Source organism: Panthera onca, chromosome X (assembly GCF_046562875.1).
Source record: "Panthera onca isolate mPanOnc1 chromosome X, mPanOnc1 haplotype 2, whole genome shotgun sequence".
In the NCBI taxonomy this organism is placed as follows: domain Eukaryota; kingdom Metazoa; phylum Chordata; class Mammalia; order Carnivora; family Felidae; genus Panthera; species Panthera onca.
The window spans coordinates 130,683,817-130,694,989 of record NC_138357.1 but is presented as its reverse complement, the minus strand read 5'-3'; the positions used below and the strand labels follow the sequence as shown (position 1 = coordinate 130,694,989).

General features: G+C 41.0%; 1 pseudogene; it reads right to left on the bottom strand.

The window, feature by feature from the left end:
- Positions 1-209: 209 nt before the first annotated feature.
- Positions 210-1,172, bottom strand: LOC144615585 (18S ribosomal RNA; annotated as a pseudogene).
- Between the last annotated feature and the right edge of the window lie 10,001 nt (positions 1,173-11,173).

The following is an 11,173-nucleotide window of genomic DNA, read 5'->3' as shown; positions in this document are numbered from 1 at the left end:
TTTTTTCTTTCATCTTTCCCTTGCGGTACTTTCTCTATAGCGCCAAGTTAAATTTCTATCTCCTATACTTTTATGGGGCAACTAAATGTTTTATTTTACTTTCTGATGTTAATTGCGTTTGTAGATGATTGGGCTAGCTTTGGCTCAAGATGGTCAGTTTAATATGAAATCTTCTGGGTGTAAGCCAGATGCTTTGTTTAAGCTACATCTTGTCATCCAAGCACACTTTCCAGTATGCTTACCTTGTTACGACTTGTCTCCTCTTGTGGATGTAATGGTTTGAATAGGTTTCTTCAGGGTTTGACCACTTGAGGAGGGTGACGGGCGGTGTGTGCGTGCTTCATGGCCCAATTCAATTGAGCTCTCTATTCTCAAATTTACTACTAAATCCTCCTTGAATTCTTAATTTCATAAGGATTTTCGTGGATGTTCTAGTTGTAGAAAATGTAGCCCATTGCTTCCCATCTCATGGGCTACACCTTGACCTAACTTTTTTGTGTCAAGATACTTGTGCTTACTTTTCTTCCTTTTTAGGGTTTGCTGAAGATGGCGGTATATAGGCTGAATTAGCAAGAGATGGTGAGGTTTATCGGGGTTTATCGATTATAGAACAGGCTCCTCTAGAGGGATATAAAGCACCGCCAAGTCCTTTGAGTTTTAAGCTGTTGCTAGTAGTTCTCTGGCGGATAGTTTTGTTTGAGCTAACTATCTAGGTTTAGGGCTAAGCATAGTGGGGTATCTAATCCCAGTTTGGATCTTAGCTATCGTGTGGTCGGAAATATTAAAGTTACTTTCGTGCTGTATTTTTATGTTAACTGCAGCTTTTTACAGCCTAGTTAAGGTTTAACTTTAGTATGCTTCTCTTCTGTAACACGCTTTACGCCGTAGGTCCATTGGTTTGGGTTAATCGTATGACCGCGGTGGCTGGCACGAAATTTACCAACCCTAATTTAATATAACTTAGTCGAACTTTCATTCATAGCTTAATTTTTATCACTGCTGTATCCCGTGGGGGTGTGGCTGAGCAAGGTGTTATGAGCTACAATGGTTGTGTGCTTGATACCAGCTCCTTTGAATCACTGGGTGACTTAGAGGGCATTTTCACCGGGATGCGGAGGCTTGCATGTGTAATTTTATTAATAACTAATGGAAAGGCTAGGACCAAACCTCTATGTTTATGGAGTCTGGCGACTCATCCAGGCATTTTCAGTGCCTTGCTTTGTGTTTTTAAGCTACATGAACCAAGATATAGGATTGTTGGGTGTGTAAATATTGTTCAATAGGGACGAGTTAGAGATCGGGTTGGCGTATCTATAGATACTGCGAACAAAGTTATGATTTAGTATTAATAATTGGTAATAATGGGGTTGGTAAAGTTTGTAAACGTTAACTCTTAAGCTCTATGCTTAGATACGGTTTAGTCTTGTTTTTGGGGTTTGGCAAGACAGAAATAAACACGTATTGTAACAAATAGGGTTAACGGGGGGTAAGGGGGGTTTGTTTAAGCTAATTATTTACTAAAATCAAAAAAGTTTGCATGTGTATACGTGTATACGTGTATACGTGTATACGTGTATACGTGTGTACGTGTGTACGTGTGTACGTGTGTACGTGTGTACGTGTGTACGTGTGTACGTGTGTACGTGTGTACGTGTGTACGTGTGTACGTGTGTACGTGTGTACGTGTGTACGTGTGTACGTGTGTACGTGTGTACGTGTGTACGTGTGTACGTGTGTACGTGTGTACGTGTACGCGTATACGTGTATACGTGTATACGTGTATACGTGTGTACGTGTACGTGTATACGTGTATACGTGTGTACGTGTACGTGTATACGTGTATACGTGTGTACGTGTACGTGTATACGTGTGTACGTGTGTACGTGTACGTGTATACGTGTGTACGTGTGTACGTGTACGCGTATACGTGTGTACGTGTGTACGTGTACGTGTATACGTGTGTACGTGTGTACGTGTACGCGTATACGTGGGTGCGCGCATGCCGTGTCCTGTGGAACAATAGGGATTTAAGTATATGTCCTGCGACCATTGACTGAATAACACCTTGCTTGTTGTACGTGTGGAACCCCCGCATAGAGAATAAGCCCAGCTACATTATATTTGACTGAGTCAGGACCTTTAGGTCATAGCTGAGTCATAGCAAGTTCGACCCCCTAAAAATTAAAAATACCAAATGCATGACACCACAGTTATGTGTGATCATGGGCTGATTAGTCATTAACCCATCGAGATGTCCCATTTGAGAGAGTTGAAGGATTGGATTTAAGAACGTCATGGCCCTGAAGTAAGAACCAGATGCCAGGTATAGTTCCATTATAGACACCCCCACGTTGAAATGGGCCCGGAGCGAGAAGAGGTACACGCTCAAGCAAGGGTTGCTGGTTTCTCGAGGCCAGGTGATTAAGCTCTTTCGGACAGTTGAGGTCCATAAGAGACTGTTGGAAATCATGAATATGCACGATTAAGCACTATTATGTCTTATGTAATATATATAAACTACTGTACATGCTTAATATTCATGGGGACAAGCAGTTAATGCACGATATACATAGTATGTCTTATGTAATATATATAAACTACTGTACATGCTTAATATTCATGGGGACAAGCAGTTAATGCACGATATACATAGTATGTCTTATGTAATATATATAAACTACTGTACATGCTTAATATTCATGGGGACAAGCAGTTAATGCACGATATACATAGTATGTCTTATGTAATATATATAAACTACTGTACATGCTTAATATTCATGGGGACAAGCAGTTAATGCACGATATACATAGTATGTCTTATGTAATATATATAAACTACTGTACATGCTTAATATTCATGGGGCGAGTGGTTGGTGCATGATATGCATGAGGAAAAGGTCAGTTGGTTATCTTACTTGCGAGTTTGTATTGTAAGAATTGAGAGTTTTCACTTGCTTTATTGCGGAAAGATGAGGACATACTGGGCAAGCACAGTATGAGTATATGCAATATATGAATTATGGAAGTTATGGGGTTGCTTTTTGGTATTAGCAAGGAATAGTTTAAGAAAGAATTTCAGCTTTGGGTGCTGATGGTGGGGCTGTTGCTTCTTCCTTGAAGTCTTAGGGAGGGTGCATATTCTCCTTTTTTGGTTTACAAGACCAAGGTATTGTATATACTACAAAGACTCTTCATTTAAGGAGGCGATTTTCAATAATGCCTGAGATAGGTATTAGGATTAGAAGGATAGAGAAGTATAGGATGGAGGCCAGTTGGCCGATGGTGATGAAGGGGTGTTCTACAGGTTGGCCGCCAATTCATGTTAGGGTCAGAAGGTCCGCTACTAGTAATCAGAATAAGCATTGGCTTAGTGGTCGAAACATTATTCCTCGTTGTTTAGAAGTGTGGAGAGCGGGGATGATAGCTAAGGTTAAGATAGATAGAACTAGGGCTAAAACTCCTCCTAGCTTATTGGGAATAGATCGGAGGATTGCGTATGCAAATAGGAAATATCATTCGGGCTTGATGTGGGGAGGGGTGTTTAGAGGGTTGGCGGGGGTATAGTTATCGGGGTCTCCTAATAGGTCTGGTGAGAATAGGACGAGTAGCATGAGTATTAGGATTAGTACTAGGAGGCCCAGGATATCTTTGATTGTGTAGTATGGGTGAAATGGGATTTTGTCTGAGTCGGATACCACTCCTGAGGGGTTATTGGATCCTGTCTCATGAAGGAATAGGAGATGGACTGCTGCTAGGGCTGAGATGATGAATGGAAGGATGAAGTGGAAGGCAAAGAATCGTGTTAGGGTGGCTTTGTCTACTGAGAAGCCTCCTCAGATCCACTCTACTAGATTGGTTCCAATATATGGGATTGCCGATAGGAGGTTGGTGATTACGGTTGCCCCTCAAAAGGATATTTGGCCCCATGGTAGGACATATCCTATGAAAGCTGTAGCTATGACTGTGAATAATAGTACGATTCCAATATTTCATGTTTCTGAGAAAGTGTAGGAGCCGTAGTATATTCCTCGTCCTACGTGTATGTATAGGCAGATAAAGAATATGGAGGCTCCATTGGCGTGTAAATATCGGATGATTCAGCCGTAATTTACGTCGCGGCAGATATGGGTGACTGATGAGAAAGCGGTTATTGTATCTGACGTGTAGTGTATGGCTAGGAAGAGACCAGTAAGAATTTGTAGGATTAAACACACTCCTAGTAGGGAACCAAAGTTCCATCATGCTGAGATATTGGATGGAGCAGGAAGATCAATGAATGAGTGGTTGATGATCTTGATAAGGGGGTGAGATTTTCGAATGTTGGTCATTAAGTTCTTATAGTTGAAATACAACGATGGTTTTTCATATCATTAGTCATGGTTAGATTCCATGTAAGAATTATGATAACATACATTGTATTTATTTTAAGTACAATCTTTGTGGTGAGCTTTGTGAGTTTTTCTTCAAAGCCTTCTCCTATTTATGGTGGGTTTGGTTTGATTGTGGCTGGTGGTATTGGTTGTGGTATTGTATTGAATTTTGGGGGATCATTTTTAGGTTTAATGGTTTTTTTAATTTATTTGGGGGGTATGCTTGTGGTGTTTGGGTATACTACAGCTATGGCTACTGAGCCTTACCCTGAGGCATGGACGTCTAATAAGGCTGTATTGGGTGCATTTATTACAGGGGTGCTAGCGGAGTTGTTAACTGCTTGCTATATTTTAAAAGAAGATGAAGTCGAGGTTGTGTTTAAGTTTAATGGTGCAGGTGATTGAGTGATTTATGATACGGGTGATTCGGGGTTTTTTAGTGAGGAGGCCATGGGGATTGCAGCACTGTATAGTTATGGAACATGGTTGGTGGTTGTTACTGGTTGGTCCTTGCTTATTGGTGTGTTGGTGATTATAGAGGTTACTCGTGGAAACTAAGTAGGAGTAAGCTAAGGGCTAAGGTGATTATGAAGGATAAGAAGTAAAGCTTAACTAGTCCTTTCTGATTAGATACGATGGTTGATATTTTTATTTGGAAGTGGGAGATGGATTTTGGTAATACATTTTCTAGCCAGATTATATCTAATAGTATCGATGCGGATTTTTGGCTTATAGTTAAGCTTATTGTTGATGGGAGGCGGTGTATTACGATTGGAAAGTACCCTAGGAGGTTGGAAAACTTAAAGAGGTCTGAGGGATGTTTAAATTTTAAGTTTTTAGCCGCGAGGTTAAGTTCTAATGCTAGGATGAAGCCTGTAATGGTTGCAGCAAGGGCGGTCAGCTTTAGATAGTGGGGTATAGTTATTTGTGGGATGGTTGTCGGGGGAATGTTGTGGGAGATCAGGTATCCTGCAAAAATGCTTCCAATTAAGAGACGTTTGATGGAGTTGATAAGGTGGGGGTTATTTTCATTGATTGGACTTAGGGAGTTAAATCGGGGTTGTCCTAGGAGTGCGAAGAATATGATTCGAGTACTGTAGGCGGCTGTGAGAGATGTAGCGATGAGAGTGACCAATAGGGCTCAGGCGTTGGTATACGACGTGTTGGCTGTCTCGATGATTAGGTCCTTGGAGTAAAAGCCTGTTAGAAAAGGTATGCCTGTTAATGCGAGACTTCCGATGATGAGGGAGGTGGTGGTGAAGGGTATTGGCTTGTATAGTCCGCCTATTTTTCGAATGTCTTGTTCATCATTTAAGCTGTGGATAATTGATCCAGAGCACATGAATAATATTGCTTTGAAAAATGCGTGCGTACAGATGTGCAGGAATGCAAGGTAGGGTTGGTTGATTCCGATGGTAACGATTATTAGGCCTAATTGGCTTGAAGTTGAGAAGGCAACGATTTTTTTAATGTCATTTTGTGTGAGGGCACAGATGGCTGTGAATAAGGTTGTGATGGCTCCTAGGCATAGGGTAAGGGTTTGTGTGGTTTTATTTTGTTCTATGAGCGGGTAGAAGCGGATTAATAGAAAGACTCCGGCTACAACTATTGTACTTGAGTGGAGTAGGGCAGAAACGGGGGTTGGACCCTCTATGGCTGATGGTAGTCATGGGTGTAGGCCAAATTGGGCAGACTTACCCGTGGCTGCTAAGAGAAGCCCTAGTAGTGGGATATTTAGGTTTTCATGCTGGGTGATAAAGATTTGTTGAAAGTCTCATGCATTTATATTGGTGAGAAATCATGCTATGGCTGTGATAAACCCCACGTCTCCGATGCGGTTGTAGAGAATTGCCTGCAGGGCAGCAGTGTTTGCGTCTGCTCGACCATATCACCATCCGATTAGCAGGAAGGATATGATTCCTACCCCCTCTCAGCCAATAAACAGTTGGAATAGGTTATTGGCAGTTACTAGGATTATTATGGTGATTAGAAATATGAGGAGATACTTGAAGAATCGGTTAATATAGGGGTCTGTGTGTATGTATCATATTGAGAACTCTATAATTGATCATGTAACGAAAAGTGCTACAGGGATGAAGATGATTGAGAAATAGTCTAGTTTAAAACTTAGTGACAATTTAAGGGTTTGGATTGATAATCAGTGTCAGTTTGAGATAATTGTTTCCTGTCCGGAAGAAATAAATACTATAGCCGGAATTATGCTGATGGTAAAGGCATAAGAGATTGTAGTTTTTACATAGTGAGGGTACAGGTTGTTTTTGTATAGTTGAGTGTTGGATGTAATGATGGGTAGGAGTAGAATGAATATTGCAGTGAGTATAAAAGAGGTAAATAGGTTTATTACTTTTATTTGGAGTTGCACCAATTTTTTGGCTCCTAAGGCCAATGGATTACTTCTATCCTATAAAAGTTGAAAAAGCCACGCTTTTATACGTGGGGGCATGAATTAGCAGTTCTCGCATACTTTTTCGGTAAATAGGAAGATTTGCACTTCTATTGTTAGATCCACAATCTAATGTTTTTGTTAAACTATATTTACAATAAATAGGACCCAGTACGATTTTGGGGTTGAGGGATAAGAGGAGGAGTGGGAGCAAGTGAAGGGCTATTAGGGCGTTTTCTCGTGTAAATGATGGGTTAATGTTTTTAATATGATGTGGGTACTTACCTCGTTGGGTTGTGATAAGTATATAGAGGGTATATAAGGCTGTGATGATAATATTTGTGCCTATGAGAGTGATAGTTAAGTTAGATCATGAGAAGGAGGCTACTACTACAAATAGTTCCCCAATTAGGTTGATGGTAGGAGGCAGAGCTAGGTTCGCGAGACTGGCTAGTAGTCATCAGGCAGCTATTAGAGGAAGGATGGTTTGTAGGCCTCGTGCTAGGATTATTGTTCGGCTGTGGACTCGTTCGTAGTTTGAGTTTGCAAGGCAAAATAATATTGAGGAAGTTAGTCCGTGGGCGATTATAAGGGCTGTAGCTCCTGTGTAACTTCAGGGTGTTTGGATTAGCACAGCTACAATTACTAGGGCTATGTGGCTTACTGATGAGTATGCGATTAAGGACTTTAGGTCTGTCTGGCGTAGACAGATAGAACTTGTTATAACTATTCCTCATAGGGACAACATTATGAAGGGGTATGCTATTTGGTTTGTTGTGGGGTTAAGTAGAATTGTAATACGCATCATTCCATATCCCCCTAGTTTTAATAGTACGGCAGCAAGTACCATTGAGCCGGCAATGGGGGCTTCAACATGTGCTTTTGGCAGTCACAGGTGGAGTCCGTATAGGGGTATTTTTACTATGAATGCTATTATGCATGCTAGTCAGAGAAGGATATTAGATCAGGTGGCTGAGATCGGTTTGGCTCAGTACTGAATGATTAGGAAATTTAAAGTCCCTGTTGTGTTTTGAATATATAGTAGTGCGACCAGGAGGGGCAGTGAGCCCAGCAGGGTGTAGAATAAAAAATATAGGCCGGCGTTTAGTCGCTCCGTCTGGTTACCCCACCGAGTAATAATGATAAGGGTGGGGATTAGTGTGGCTTCAAATAGAATGTAAAATATAATTAGTTCTGTAGCGGTAAATGTTATGATTAAAAGAAGTTGCAAAACGATAAGTGTTGTGATATATAGTTTTTTTCGGGCCAAGGTCTCTTTTGACAGGTGTGATTGACTAGCCATAAGCATTAGTGGCAGGAGTCATGTTGTTAGTACTAGTAGAGGTGCGGAGAGTGAGTCTGAGAAGAATAGTAATGAGAGGTTTAGGCTGTTATCGCCTAGTTGGTTTAAATAGGAGAGGCTAATAAGGCTGATCAGGAGACTGTAGGTAGTCGAGTTAATTCAGATTATATTGGGCTTTGATAGTCATGTTATTGGTATGAGTATAATAGTGGGGATAATAATTTTTAGCATTGTAGGAGATTTAGGTTTTGTACATAGTCGGTACCATATGTATTTGAGACCATTACTAGTAGGGATAAGCCCAGTGCCGCCTCGCAGGCTGCAAATACTAGCAGGATAATAGGAGTCATGCTAGCTAGTGTAAAATGATTATTTAGAATTGCCATGGTTATCATAACAAATAGGGATAATATTATGCCTTCTAGGCATAGGAGGGAGGATATTAAGTGGGACCGATACATTAATAGTCCCATAAGTGATATGATGAAGGCCAGGAATATATTAACATAGACTATGGACATTTGATAATTATAGGGTGAGCTACAATCTAATGAGTCGAAATCATTTGTTTTAGTTTAAACTAATTATCATATTCAGTTCACTCTAGTCCTTTTTGGGTTCATTCGTAGGCCAGGCTTGCGGCTAATAGAGAGATTAGTAGGAGAGCTATGATAAGTATGGTTGATAGTTTATTTGTTTGTGAGGCTCAAGGAAGGGGAAGTAGTAGTGCAATTTCTAGGTCAAATAGCAAGAATGTAATGGCTACTAAGAAAAATTTCATAGAAAAGGGCAGGCGGGCGGATCCTATGGGGTCAAATCCACATTCGTAGGGACTTGCTTTTTCTGCATAGGTATTTAGTTGGGGTAGTCAGAATGCAATAAATACGAGTAGCATGGATAGAAGTGTATTAGTGAGCAGGGCGAGTATTACGTTTATTATTCCCCTTCGGACTATACCGAAACTGGTTGATTGGAAGTCAACTGTACTTGTTAATACTAAGGGAATAGGATCCTCATCAATAAATAGAAACGTATAGGAACAGTCAAACCACGTCTACGAAGTGCCAATATCAGGCAGCGGCTTCAAATCCAAAGTGGTGGCTCGATGTGAAGTGATATTTTAGTTGGCGCAAGAAGCATACAATTAGGAAAGTAGAGCCGATAATTACGTGTAATCCGTGGAATCCTGTAGCTATGAAGAAGGTGGATCCGTAGACTCCATCTGAGATTGTAAACGGTGTTTCGTAATATTCGGAGGCTTGGAGGAGAGTGAAGTAGACTCCCAGGGAGATTGTAATAAATAGTGCCTGGAGTATGTGTTTTCGACTCCCTTCCATTAAACTATGGTGAGCTCAAGTGATTGACACTCCGGAAGCTAAAAGTACGGAGGTGTTGAGTAGTGGAACTTCTAGGGGGTTTAGGGGAATAATACCTGTTGGTGGCCAGCATCCTCCTAATTCGGGAGTTGGGGCCAGACTCGAGTGATAGAAGGCCCAGAAAAAGCCTGCGAAGAAGAATACTTCCGAGATGATAAAAAGAATTATTCCGTAGCGGAGACCCTTTTGAACGATGGGTGTGTGGTGACCTTGAAATGTGCTTTCCCGGATAATATCACGTCACCATTGATATATAGTCAGCAGATTGGTGGTTATTCCTAGAGTTAGTAGCAGTGTTGAGTTATAGTGGAATCATATAGCCAGGCCTGAAGTTATCAGTAGGGCCGAAAGGGCTCCCGTAAGTGGCCATGGACTGGGGTTAACTATGTGATATGCGTGGGTTTGATGGGTCATTAAGTGTTGTCATGTAAATACAGGCTTACAAGTAGGGTAAAGACATAAGCTTGGATTAGGGCTACAGCGAATTCAAGGACTGTCAGTAGGATAAGGATAATAAAGGTAATTAGAGCAATAGAGGTACTAATGTTTATTAGGGCCAGAGCAGCTCCTCCGATTAAGTGCATTAATAAGTGGCCCGCAGTAATGTTGGCTGTAAGTCGTACGGCCAGAGCCACGGGTTGGATGAAAAGGCTAATAGTTTCAATAACTACAAGCATGGGGATCAGGGGGATCGGTGTCCCTTGTGGTAGAAAGTGGGCTAGGGATGCTTTAGTTTTGTGGCGAAACCCAGTAATTACGGTGCCGGCTCATAGGGGAATAGCTATTCCTAAGTTTATTGATAATTGGGTAGTTGGGGTAAATGAGTGGGGCAGTAGGCCCAACAGGTTTGTTGATCCAATGAATAGAATGAGAGATATGAGTATTAGAGCCCAAGTTTGCCCTTTGTGGTTGTGAATGGCTAGTATTTGTTTTGATGTTAATTGTACTAATCACTGTTGGAGTGAGATTAGACGATTGTTAATTAGTCGACTGGGCGAGGGGAATAGAATACTGGGGAATATAATAATTAGTATGACAATGGGCAGTCCTATTATTGTTGGGGTAGTGAAAGAGGTGAATAGATTTTCGTTCATTTTTTTTCTCAAGGATTAAGTTGTTTTAGTGCAGCTATAGATTTGGGCTCTGGGCTTGATGGATACAGGTGTTTTGAGATTTTTAGTTGAAATATAATAAATAGTGTTATAATTATTGAAACAATAGTAATAAATCAGGTTGATGTATCTAACTGTGGCATGTCATTAAGGGGAGATTTAAACTCCCAGTTTTTAACTTAAAAGGTTAACGCTAGTTTAGCTTCTTAATGAATTTACAGTACAGACGCGGATCATTTTTCAAAGTACGATAGTGGGACTAATTCAAGGACAATGGGTATAAAACTATGGTTTGAGCCACAGATTTCTGAGCATTGACCATAATATAGTCCAGGTCGTGTGCCCATTAGGGTTGTTTGGTTTAGTCGGCCTGGAATGGCGTCAGTTTTTAGGCCCAGGGATGGGACGGCTCATGAGTGTAATACGTCTTCTGATGAGATTAACATGCGAATGGTCATCTCTATTGGCAGCACTGCTCGGTTATCAACTTCTAATAGTCGTAGTTCTCCGGGTTTTAGCTCTTGAGTGGGGATCATGTAGGAGTCAAAGCTTAGGTCTTCATAGTCAGTGTATTCATAGCTTCAATATCATTGATGTCCTATGGTC